Below are 10476 nucleotides of genomic sequence, written 5' to 3'. Positions count from 1 at the left end.
CAGGCTACCTGTCCTTGCTTCCACCCTCTGTAGGTTTCCTTTTTGTGTTTGAGTTTGTCCAGGAGCTCCTTGTTCATCCATGCAGGTCTCCTGGTGTTTTTGCCTGACTTCCTCTTTGTTGGGATGCATCGCTCCTGAGCTTGGAGGGGGTGACCCTTGAATACTAACCAGCTCTCTTGGGCCCCTCTTCTCTCCAGGGCTTTGTCCTATGGTACTTGACCAAGCAGATCCCTGAAGAGGCCAAAGTCTGCTCTCCTGAAGTCCAGGCTAGTGAGCTTGCTGTGTGCCCCTTCACTGCTCTAAGGATCTTGAACTCCACCATTTCATGGTCACTTCAGTCTAGGCTGCCCTTGAGCTTCACACTCCCCACGAGCCCCTCCTTGTTGGTGAGAACAAGGTCCAGCATAGCCACTCTCCTCATTGGCTTCTCTATCACTTGGAGAAGGAAGTTGTCATCAACACATTCCAGGAACCTCCTGGATTGCTTATGCCCTGCTGTGTTGCCCCTCCAAGAGATATCGGGGTGGTTGACATCCCCCATGAGGACAAGGACTTGTGAATGTGAGGCTGCTTTTATCTGTCTGTAGAAGGCCTCATCTGCTTGGTCTTCCTGGTCAAGTGGCCTGTAGCAGACCCCCACTATAACATCACCTGTCCCTACCCTCCCTTTAATCCTGACCCATAAGCTCTTGGTTGGCTCCTCATCCATCCCCAGGTGGGGTTCCATGCACTCTAGCTGATCATTGACATAGAGGGTGACACCCCCTCCTCATCTCCCCTGCCTGTCCTTCCTAAGAGCCTGTATCTTTCCATCCCAACACTCTAGTCATAGGAGCCATCCCACCATCTCTCCATGATGCCAGTAAGGTCATAGCCCTGCAGGTGTGCGCACATCTCTAACCCCTCTTGTTTATTCCCCATACTACATGCATTTACATAGAGGCATTTAAATTGGGTGCCCAGTGAAGCTGACTTACTGGCTGGAGTGGCTGGCATTCCTTTGTGCTACTCTTCAGGTGCTCTTTTGCTGACCTGTGATCCCTCTCCAGACTACAGCCATCTGTTGCTGGCGCTGGCATCAAACTGGTAGGAATGGGATGGCTTGAGGTTCCCCTGCTGTGGCAACTCTCATTTAAAGCCCTCTTCATCAGCTCGGCAAGCCTATGACTAAAGATGCTCTTCTCTTTCTCTGACAGATGGATCCCATCAGCCCCCAGTAGACCAGGTTTCTTGAAGTGAGTCCCATGGTCTAAGTAGCTGAACCCCTGGCTATGGCACCCATTCCATAACTGTTTGTTGATTTGCCAGATTTGACTGGCCCTTTCAAATCCCTTCCCTTTGACCAGGAGGACTGATGAAAAAACTACCTGCGCTCGAGTCCCTTACTGCTGGTCCCAGGGCTCTAATCCTTCTTGATACTCCTTAGACTGCTCCCAGCTCTATCACTGGTGCCCACATGAAACAGCAGCAGCAGACAACAGTCAGTGAATTTTACAAGGCTTGGTAGTCTCTTGGTGACATCCTTGATACGAGCTCCCGGTAAGCAGCACACCTCTCTAGAGAGTGCATTGGTGCAGATGGCTGGAAAGAAATTTTGCTGTGTGGGTAGGGTGATTAGAGCATTTGAATTTTTTTTTTTGTAAAATCCAATGCATGAATGCATTGATTTAAAAGTTTAACTTCAGAAAATAAATTTTAACCACATATTAATTAAGGTTGAAGAGGTTGAAACGTGTTTTGAGTTCACTTTAACTCTCTGGATATGATAACTTAAGTCAGCTCTAAATATGCAGAAGAATAATAGTAGAGAGCTACACCCGATTTCCATTATAGCTGTATTGGCCATGGTGATACACGTGAGGGGCTTTGTGCATTTCAATAAAATAAGGTGTTTTCTTAAGCCTTTTTTCTAATAAAATAAAATTCCCCTTAGTATCATTAGGGAATGTATTTATATCAAGTAAAGCCCATACAAGAAACAGAAAGCAAAAGTACAATGAATGAAGAATAAACAGCAGCCTTTTGGGGGAGTTACTGAATGTTTCATGAAGTTTATTAAATTAGATGGAATTGCTATTAGAAGGTAAATTCCTTGCAAAGAGGGACAATATTATTGTCATCTCAAACACAGATGACCATGATGCTGTTGCTTTACAAATAATTACACATACAAGCCTACATTAAAAGCAGATTTTAAAAAACATAATTCAGAAGTTAAAAAAAACCAAAACTAGTCTGTAGAATTCTAGAAGGCATTTTCTACACATAAGTAAAATGCAAGCTTTAATTATTTTTTTCCCCTCTCTGATCTTTTCCTTTTTTAATGTACAAGGTACAAATCCTGATACTTCATAGGAAAAGAAATATTCTATCATTGAACTGTTAACTGAAACTCACTGAAAAAAAAGTTAACTGAAAGTAAAAGAATGTTCTTTTAAAAGAAAAAAAAAAAACCTAAGTACTGATTAATGAAAAATTCAGGCTGGAAGGCTGATGGCTAACAGGATTAATAAAGTTTTTCACACCTTTTCCTAATATAGGTGACCTCCTTCAACCTGAGTCTATTAGCATACAAAAGTTATAACTATCTTGTTACTCATTGACACCCATATGGAATGAAATGATTCAAAACACATGTGTCTGTGCTTTACTCCACGGAGGGTATTCAATTAGTAAAAATACTCAGTCCAAGATTAAAAGTCTTTTCAATCACGCAGTAGCCCTTTGCACATCACTCATGTGCTCTGTTTCTCTAATAATTAATCACTAAGTTATAGTAGGAGACATTAACCTAGAGGTTATTGAATGAACCTCTAGGTTTATTCAATGTCTGTTGCTATTGAGAGTGATAATCATTTGTGTTAAGATATTTGTCTGCCGCCTGATTAGCTTGATAAAGGACAATTAACAACATCAAGCAGTGCCACATTGGAATACTGGAACATGTATTTTTTCACTGTGATTGGAAATCTTTCATTTGTAGGATTCACTGGATTTGTGTCCAGCTTTCCTCAAGTTTCCAGCAGTCACATAACAACTTTTTACCTTAGTTCTGGAGTATTCACTATCTGTGTTATCGCTAGGAAAGCAAATATTGAGGTAATATTATCTGCTATGCTAAGCACAAGATTGTGGCAGCAAGCCTTTCATAGATAAGTGATAGAACTTAAGAGTCACTGTCCTCACTGGACGTGGTTGGAAAAATTGTGCCCATAGAGCTTTGAGTAGAAGCAAGGACATCTCTGCAAATTAGAGATTAAAGAACACCCACCCCCCACAAAAAAAAAAAATCCCAAAACATAGAAAGTAGCTGTAAGAAAAGGAGGTGGGGGTTATTAGGTTATTTAGAAATGATGGTTCAATTTAAAAATAAAATAAATCATGAGAAATCAATTGCCTAGCTAGAATCATCTCACACCAGCAATGTTTTTGGTTAGCTTTTCATACTTGGATATTTCTTTTCCACTTGTAGACTTCAGTGTGTACTTGAAAACACCAGAAGATTTTTTTTTTTCCCCAATCAGTAATTTCAGGTGTAAAACTCCTCTTTCCACATCAAGCAGCTGTCACTGGGTGCTTGTGCTCCTGCAACTCTAAAATCAGAGCAACAGCCACATACAGTTATCTTGTGATGTCTCTCAGAGTGCTGATTTAAGAGTTCTGTGCTCTTAGAAAGGCATATCATGATCTGCACCAGGAGAAAGGAAAACTAAAGAATCACTACCTGCACCTTTTAGAGAAATTGTTTACCTAAAAATGTGACTGTGAGGGCTGTCCACATGTAGATGTATATTTGAACTATTTGTCTACATTTCTGTTATATCCCATGGAAATACAAAGGATTTAGTTCAACTGTTCACTTTAGGTGCCCACCTAAAACTGTTAATCCAGACGACGTCTCAGGTACAGAAGCCCTTTTTCCAAAGTATATCACTGCCCGGGAACATATGCTGGTCTGTGACTTGAGCAAGGTAAGTGAGGCTGTAGACCAAAAGCTTTCCAGTGTCTCAAGAACTTTCAAAAACTAACCAAAGAATCCAATGAAAGTGACGAAAGCTTGCCATTTCGATAAAGCATTCAACATTACTTATTCAAAATTCTTAGTTTGTTCTCTTCAGAGACGCAGGTGGACAGATTTTTAAGTCCATCCTGAAAGTTTGAAGGAATGATTCACTAAGTTGAGCCAAAAATATTTTAAAAAGCTGAAATATTTGGTTACGTTTTGCCCCTTAAAACTGCTCATATGAAAAACAGGCTTTCCAAACAAAGGAAATTTTCAAGACATCTAAAAGCCAAAATATTTTGTTTCTGAAGTTCTGGAGAAGTCTATTTGAAACCAAGTAACTTGTTGAAACAGACACAATTTTGCTAAATATTTTGAGTTAATAAATATCCTTTTTGCTAAAAAGAATTGTCAGTGTTGTACAAATATAGTTCTGCTTGTTAGTTCCATAGAGCATACGATTTGCAGGAAGTTATCTGCTCTGCAGTTTTATATGAAGTGGTAATGAAAAGCCTATTGCATTCCTTCCCATAATTTAAGTGAGCATGGACCTAACACCTTTATTCATCTGGCTACTCAGTCTGAATTATTTTTGATTACTCTTTATCTGAGCAACAATTATCACAAAGGCCAGTTTCAGAAATTGGCAAACTAAAAATAGCATTACATTTAGCCCAATGTTATCTCTTAAGAGTGTTGCAAAAACAATTATTAGGAAACTGAACCATTACTGAAAACTATATTTCATTATTTTTCCTCACTCAGCCTAGTTCTTTGCTTTGAGAACAGCCTTTGAAATTAATCGAAAAGAATAAAAATTATATGCTCAAAAATTATTAATAAAATCACACTTTTTTTTCCCAAAAGTAAAAAAATTGGTTGAGTGTGCTAATATCATAATATATGTCATTGGTCTATTGATTTCTCTATAGAAATCAGTTACTTGGTATGACAGATGATGGGTGGTCACATTATATTGCTATTATTGTTGTTGTTATTGTGAAAACAGCAACAATAGTTGTAACAGAAGTAGACATACCAGTCATAGTAATAATATCAACATCACTGCCTTTTCATAGGATATCCTGAAAGACAGACAGGGCATTTTTGAATAAATATTGTATCAAAAACAATTAATTTTTTCAATTAACTCCTGATTCATTTCAATATGACAAAATAGTCAAGTATAGAAGTGGTCTTAAGACATTTCTGCAGCGCATAGTATATTTCTAGGTGTTTGGTTTTTTTTTCTAAATAATGGGCTATAGCTAAGACCTGTTGTTTGCTATTAACAACCATATTATTCCTTGTCGTGGTTTAACCCCAGCCAGCAACTAAGCACCACGCAGCCGCTCACTCACTCTCCCCCCATCCAGTGGGATGGGGGAGAAAATCAGGAAAAGAAGTAAAACTTGTGGGTTGAGATAAGAACGGTTTAATAGAACAGAAAAGAAGAAACTAATAATAACAATGATAACATTAATAAAATGACAACAGCAATAATAAAAGGATTGGAATGTACAAATGATGCGCAGGGCAATTGCTCACCACCTGCTGACCGACACCCAGTCAGTCCCCGAGCAGCGATTCCCTGCCCCCACTTCCCAATTCCTAAACTAGATGGGACGTCCCATGGTATGGAATACACTGTTGGCCAGTTTGGGTCAGGTGCCCTGGCTGTGTCCTGTGCCAAGTTCTTGTGCCCCTCCAGCTTTCTCGCTGGCTGGGCTTGAGAAGCTGAAAAATCCTTGACTTTAGACTAAACACTACTGAGCAACAACTGAAAACATCAGTGTGTTATCAACATTCCTCTCATACCTAACTCAAAAACACAGCACTGTACCAGCTACTAGGAAGACAGTTAACTCTATCCCAGCTGAAACCAGGACATTCCTGTTAAAGGGTGAAGAAATAAGGAGGATGCAAGGTGAGGGGCAAAGAGATTTGCAGGGTCCTCCAAGGTAGGAATTCCTACTCTTCTGCATGAGAGGCATGCAAGGTCTACGGAGAACTGCAGAGAGTTCAGCAAGAGCAATAGAGTCAAAACCTGGTCTCCCTTGCCGAACATTTCCTATATAAGCATAGGAGATATTGTTACTCTTGCCCTGCCACTGTGGTTGAGGAACGTATTTGCTCCATAACCTCCAAGACTTTATTACATATTGGCAATACCTTTACCTTTTCTTTTAGATCCCCTTCTGTTACAACTGAAATAACTCAAATCCTTTGAGTGCATTAATGTACAAACCCAATGAATTTCAGCACATCATTTTTAGAAATGTTATGCCATACTTTGAAACCCTATTTATTCTTTGATGGAATCAATTTCTTTATAAAAATGCTTAGACTCTTACCTGGATCCTTCCTAAACTTTCAACAGTCTTCCTAGGAATGTCTTGAAAATATGGCACAGCAGAAAAGATGGTAACATCCAGCCCAGGTTTTAGGAAACAGAGCTGTGACTCTTTAGTAGTATGAAGCTGTGAGTGAGAATAAACATAAGCTCCGCATCAACGAGGTACCATTTCTTTGTTTCTCTGGAGAGACTGGGGATGAGCACAGCCTGGAGAGGCTGTGGCACTGCTCTGCAAACACCTAAAGGCTTACTGCAGGGACAGTGACTTGAGGGATGGAAGGATGTTCGTACTCCTCTGTTTACTCCACTCAGTCAGCCTGTGTTCGTTTCAGCACGTAAGTCAAGGAGAATAGAAAGTTTATTGTAACTACTCAGGCAAAAACTGCTAGCCTCTGAATGGGTGCCAGTGGCAGGCAGTGGGTTGGAGCAGAGAGTACGTGCATCATGTATGCACGGAGGCACAACCATACAGAATTATCAAAAACGCATGTCCCCAAAGTGGAAAGAAAACATTCTCTGGTTATCAGCAGTCCTCCACCCCACACAGAAAACTTGTAACTTGTTAGGTGGCAAAATGCAGCCAGTACTGCTTCTTTCCTTATCTCTTAACTGAAACAACCCTTAGACGCAAAAGCCAAAAAGGGTTAAGGACCCAGTTTAAGAGCACATAAGTGCTTTTCTTAGGGCTTACAGTTTCAAACACAAGTTCATCAAAATTAAATCAACTGCTTACAGCTTGGTCTGATCAGAAACTTGCATACTTTAAAGGACAGTTTTAATTTCTGAGGCCAACATTAATTATGCACCAGCTGCTGTCTCTGCAATATTGTCAAATAAGTGATAAAACAGTAAGCACTCCTCATGCTACTGAATTAAATATGAGGGTCATAACTGTAAATTTGCTCAGGACATTAACAAAGTCACATTCTAAAAAGAAGTTATTGTAATGCACATTAAATGGAAGTTAAATACATGATAAAAATAAACTATCATATTCACATTCTTAATTGCAATATAATGCAATATAAAGTGAGCTCCAAAATCTACATATATTCACATTTTTCATAGTATTTGTAGGCAATTAAAAATAAAACATTGTGGTTCAGCTTTTGGTCTAATTTACACTGCTGTAATCCAGATTAATATTAGCAAGCAGAGTCAGACTGATAAAAAAGAAAAAATTAGATGTTAAGGAAGAATTGGATCCTCTATTGTGTGACTTTTTTATTATAAAACACCCTTGAAAAATATATTTTCTTAAAGCTTCTTAAGAAAGCCATGAGCTCTCTCTTTTGGCAATATAAGAAAGTTAGATGGATAAAATTATAGTTGAATTATTTCAGCTCATAATTGTTTAGTTCTTTCATTGTTTTATAAGCTTTATTTCAAGACTTGAAGTAAAAGGAGAATAGGAAGAAAAAGTGTTTCAAAAATCTTTCTTGGTCAATACTCATTTGCAAAAATACAGTTTTTCTAGCTACCAGTTCGCTTATGGTTCTATAACTTGAGATCAAGCAAAAATTTACCAGAAGTAATCCTTATTTCATATTCAAATACACCAACAATGACTCTTTCCTATAAATTATTTCAAAGTATGCTATGACAAGGTTATTGTACTTACTTTAAAATCTTGAAAGGCAGTCATAACTATATATCATATTTTCTGAAGAGTAATAAATATAGCTCTCAAGATATAACTTCAGGTTACCTTCCTTTTAAAACTGAGCCTTCTGCTTTTTAAGAATCACCTACTTTTTTGCCACCAAAAAATATGGAATCATGGAGGCATAATATTTATTGTATATGTTACACAGAATTGTACAGCTACCACTAAATGATGCACTTAACATTTAAGCATTAGCATAGTAATTTTTGCTTTTTAGAAGGTATGGCCTGATTCGTATATAATTCCTGCTGTCTTTTCAATAATACTCCATAGTCTCTATGACTTCTACTAGTTGTACATGTTATTTCTCTTGCCACTGGGGACAATTATTTTATGCCAAGCATAGCTGACTTTTTATGTTTTTCTTTGTTTTATTGCTTTCATCTTATAACATGATCATTGCCATCTATCCTAGTTTAAATGCACAGATCCATTTTTGGCCTACACAAGGAAACAATATGCAAGTTTTCAAATGCCAATGCATGTAAATAATCACTATAGAAATTTAAGAGATGATTTTTGCTAGAGGAATGCATGCTCCTTTCATTTTCTATTCTCTTTCATCCTAGTAGGTTTTGCTTTGAAAAATCCATGTTTTCAGGCAATAACAAGGGCATAAAGTTATTTTCTGCAAATTGTGCAGTTCTAGCAATCTTTGCTTCTCTTAAGCATCTCTACCGAAGTGGTTGTATAAGCATTTTCCAATTACACATCAAAGTGTTAAGTAGTTCTAATACCTGCAAAGGTCACAGTGCTGTGTACCATTGTGCTAAGTCTTCTCCATCAGCTTCTTACTTGACATACACCCCATTAACACTGAGAAGAGGAGCAAGAAGCCCTTTAACAGTAAACAGGTGTGTACAAAACAGAGGAGAAAAAACTGCCAACAATCTGGAAGTAAAGGGGAAGCATTTTAGGTTTTGAATAAGACTTACAGCTGTTTATAGCAAGCCCACAGTGCTGCTCTGTGTTCAGTACCTTTCTTACAGCTGTTGGCCTAAAAGGCTACATTTGCTTCCCTTTCTTCTCCTTCCTCCAAGCAGGCTTCCCACAATTCTCCTGAGCCTCAATGCCCCCAAAAGATGGGACCTCTATGTAAAAGGACTTTTACTCTTTTTTGAAAATTCCCCTTCCTTCTGTAGCCTCCATTTCTCCTGTTCTCACAAAGACAACTTTGCAATTCAATAATACCTGCAGGATGAATTGTGTAACACTTTTGGGTTGAGTTTCCTCTTCAATTCGATCAAAGAGGGAGGCAAGGTGGTTTGGGTCAGGTTGGCCTGTGACCAAAGCAGTTCCTTCAGAGGCAGTTGGCAGAATTGCTTGGAACTGACTTGTAAAAGAAGAGGCAGCAGATTCATCTGTGCCCCAGGAATCACCTCACAACTTCACATGCAGAATGAGATTTCACCTTTTACCCATTTGGTGCAGTACGCATGGATGGAAAGTCTGGTATCTTCACTGCACAGCTAGTGAATTTGAATTATATCCTTACAACTAGGTGGACCGTGCTCCAAAAGGGCAGATGCAGCCAGATTGCATGTTAAAACATGTTTATGATCTAAGTACAACTAAAATATCAGATTAATATGTAGACTATCCTTGTCTCCCAATGTACTTATTTAGCAAATGGGAAACCTGTGTGAGAAAAATCAGATAAAACGTGTTGGATTACACATCCTTAAGCAAGCTGTGTGAATCAGCTTTTTTAGAAACTAGTGCTCTTAATCTACAGCAGTTTCTTTCTTTTTCTGCAGAGGAAAAATGAATAGTTTGAGCAATGAATAGTTTGAGTTGTAGAAATAGGAAACTGATACCTTTCTTTTCACTCTTTAAATACTTATCTACAACTTTACATAATGTTTAACTATAGCACTCTGCTTTTCCACTTGTAAACTTGCCTTTCACATGCTTGGAGAAATGCTCATAACTCTCTCAGCTCACAAGAAAGTGTACTGAAGCACCTGACAACCAGACCGATTTCCTCGCTAACTGATAAACTTGTCACTGTTACTAGATACTTCAGAATTCATAGCATAGATTTCATCTTCATAAATTAATATTTCAAAAATACAGTTGTATATTTCCATGTCAGCTGATGACCTTTCACGTTGTTTCTCTTCAGTACACCATTGGCCCACTGCAGGGAGGACAGTCAGGGAAAGCTGTTGAATTGATGTTGTTCTTCTAGCTTGATTTTAAGTTCTACATCCATGCTGGTTTTAGCTGGGATAGAGTCAATTTTCTTCACAGTAGCTGGTACGGGGCTATGTTTGGGATTTGTGCTGAAAGCAGTGTTGGTAACACAGGGCTGTTTTTGTTACTGCTGAGCAGTGCTCACACAGAGCCAAGGCCTTTTCTGCTTCTCCCGCCACCCCACCAGCGAGTAGGCTGGGGGTGCGCAAGGAGTTGGGAGGGGACATGGCTGGGACAGCTGACCCCAACTGACCA

Source organism: Haliaeetus leucocephalus, unplaced genomic scaffold, assembly GCF_000737465.1.
Source record: "Haliaeetus leucocephalus isolate CR32 unplaced genomic scaffold, Haliaeetus_leucocephalus-4.0 Scaffold284, whole genome shotgun sequence".
In the NCBI taxonomy this organism is placed as follows: domain Eukaryota; kingdom Metazoa; phylum Chordata; class Aves; order Accipitriformes; family Accipitridae; genus Haliaeetus; species Haliaeetus leucocephalus.
This window is presented reverse-complemented; position numbering follows the sequence as displayed.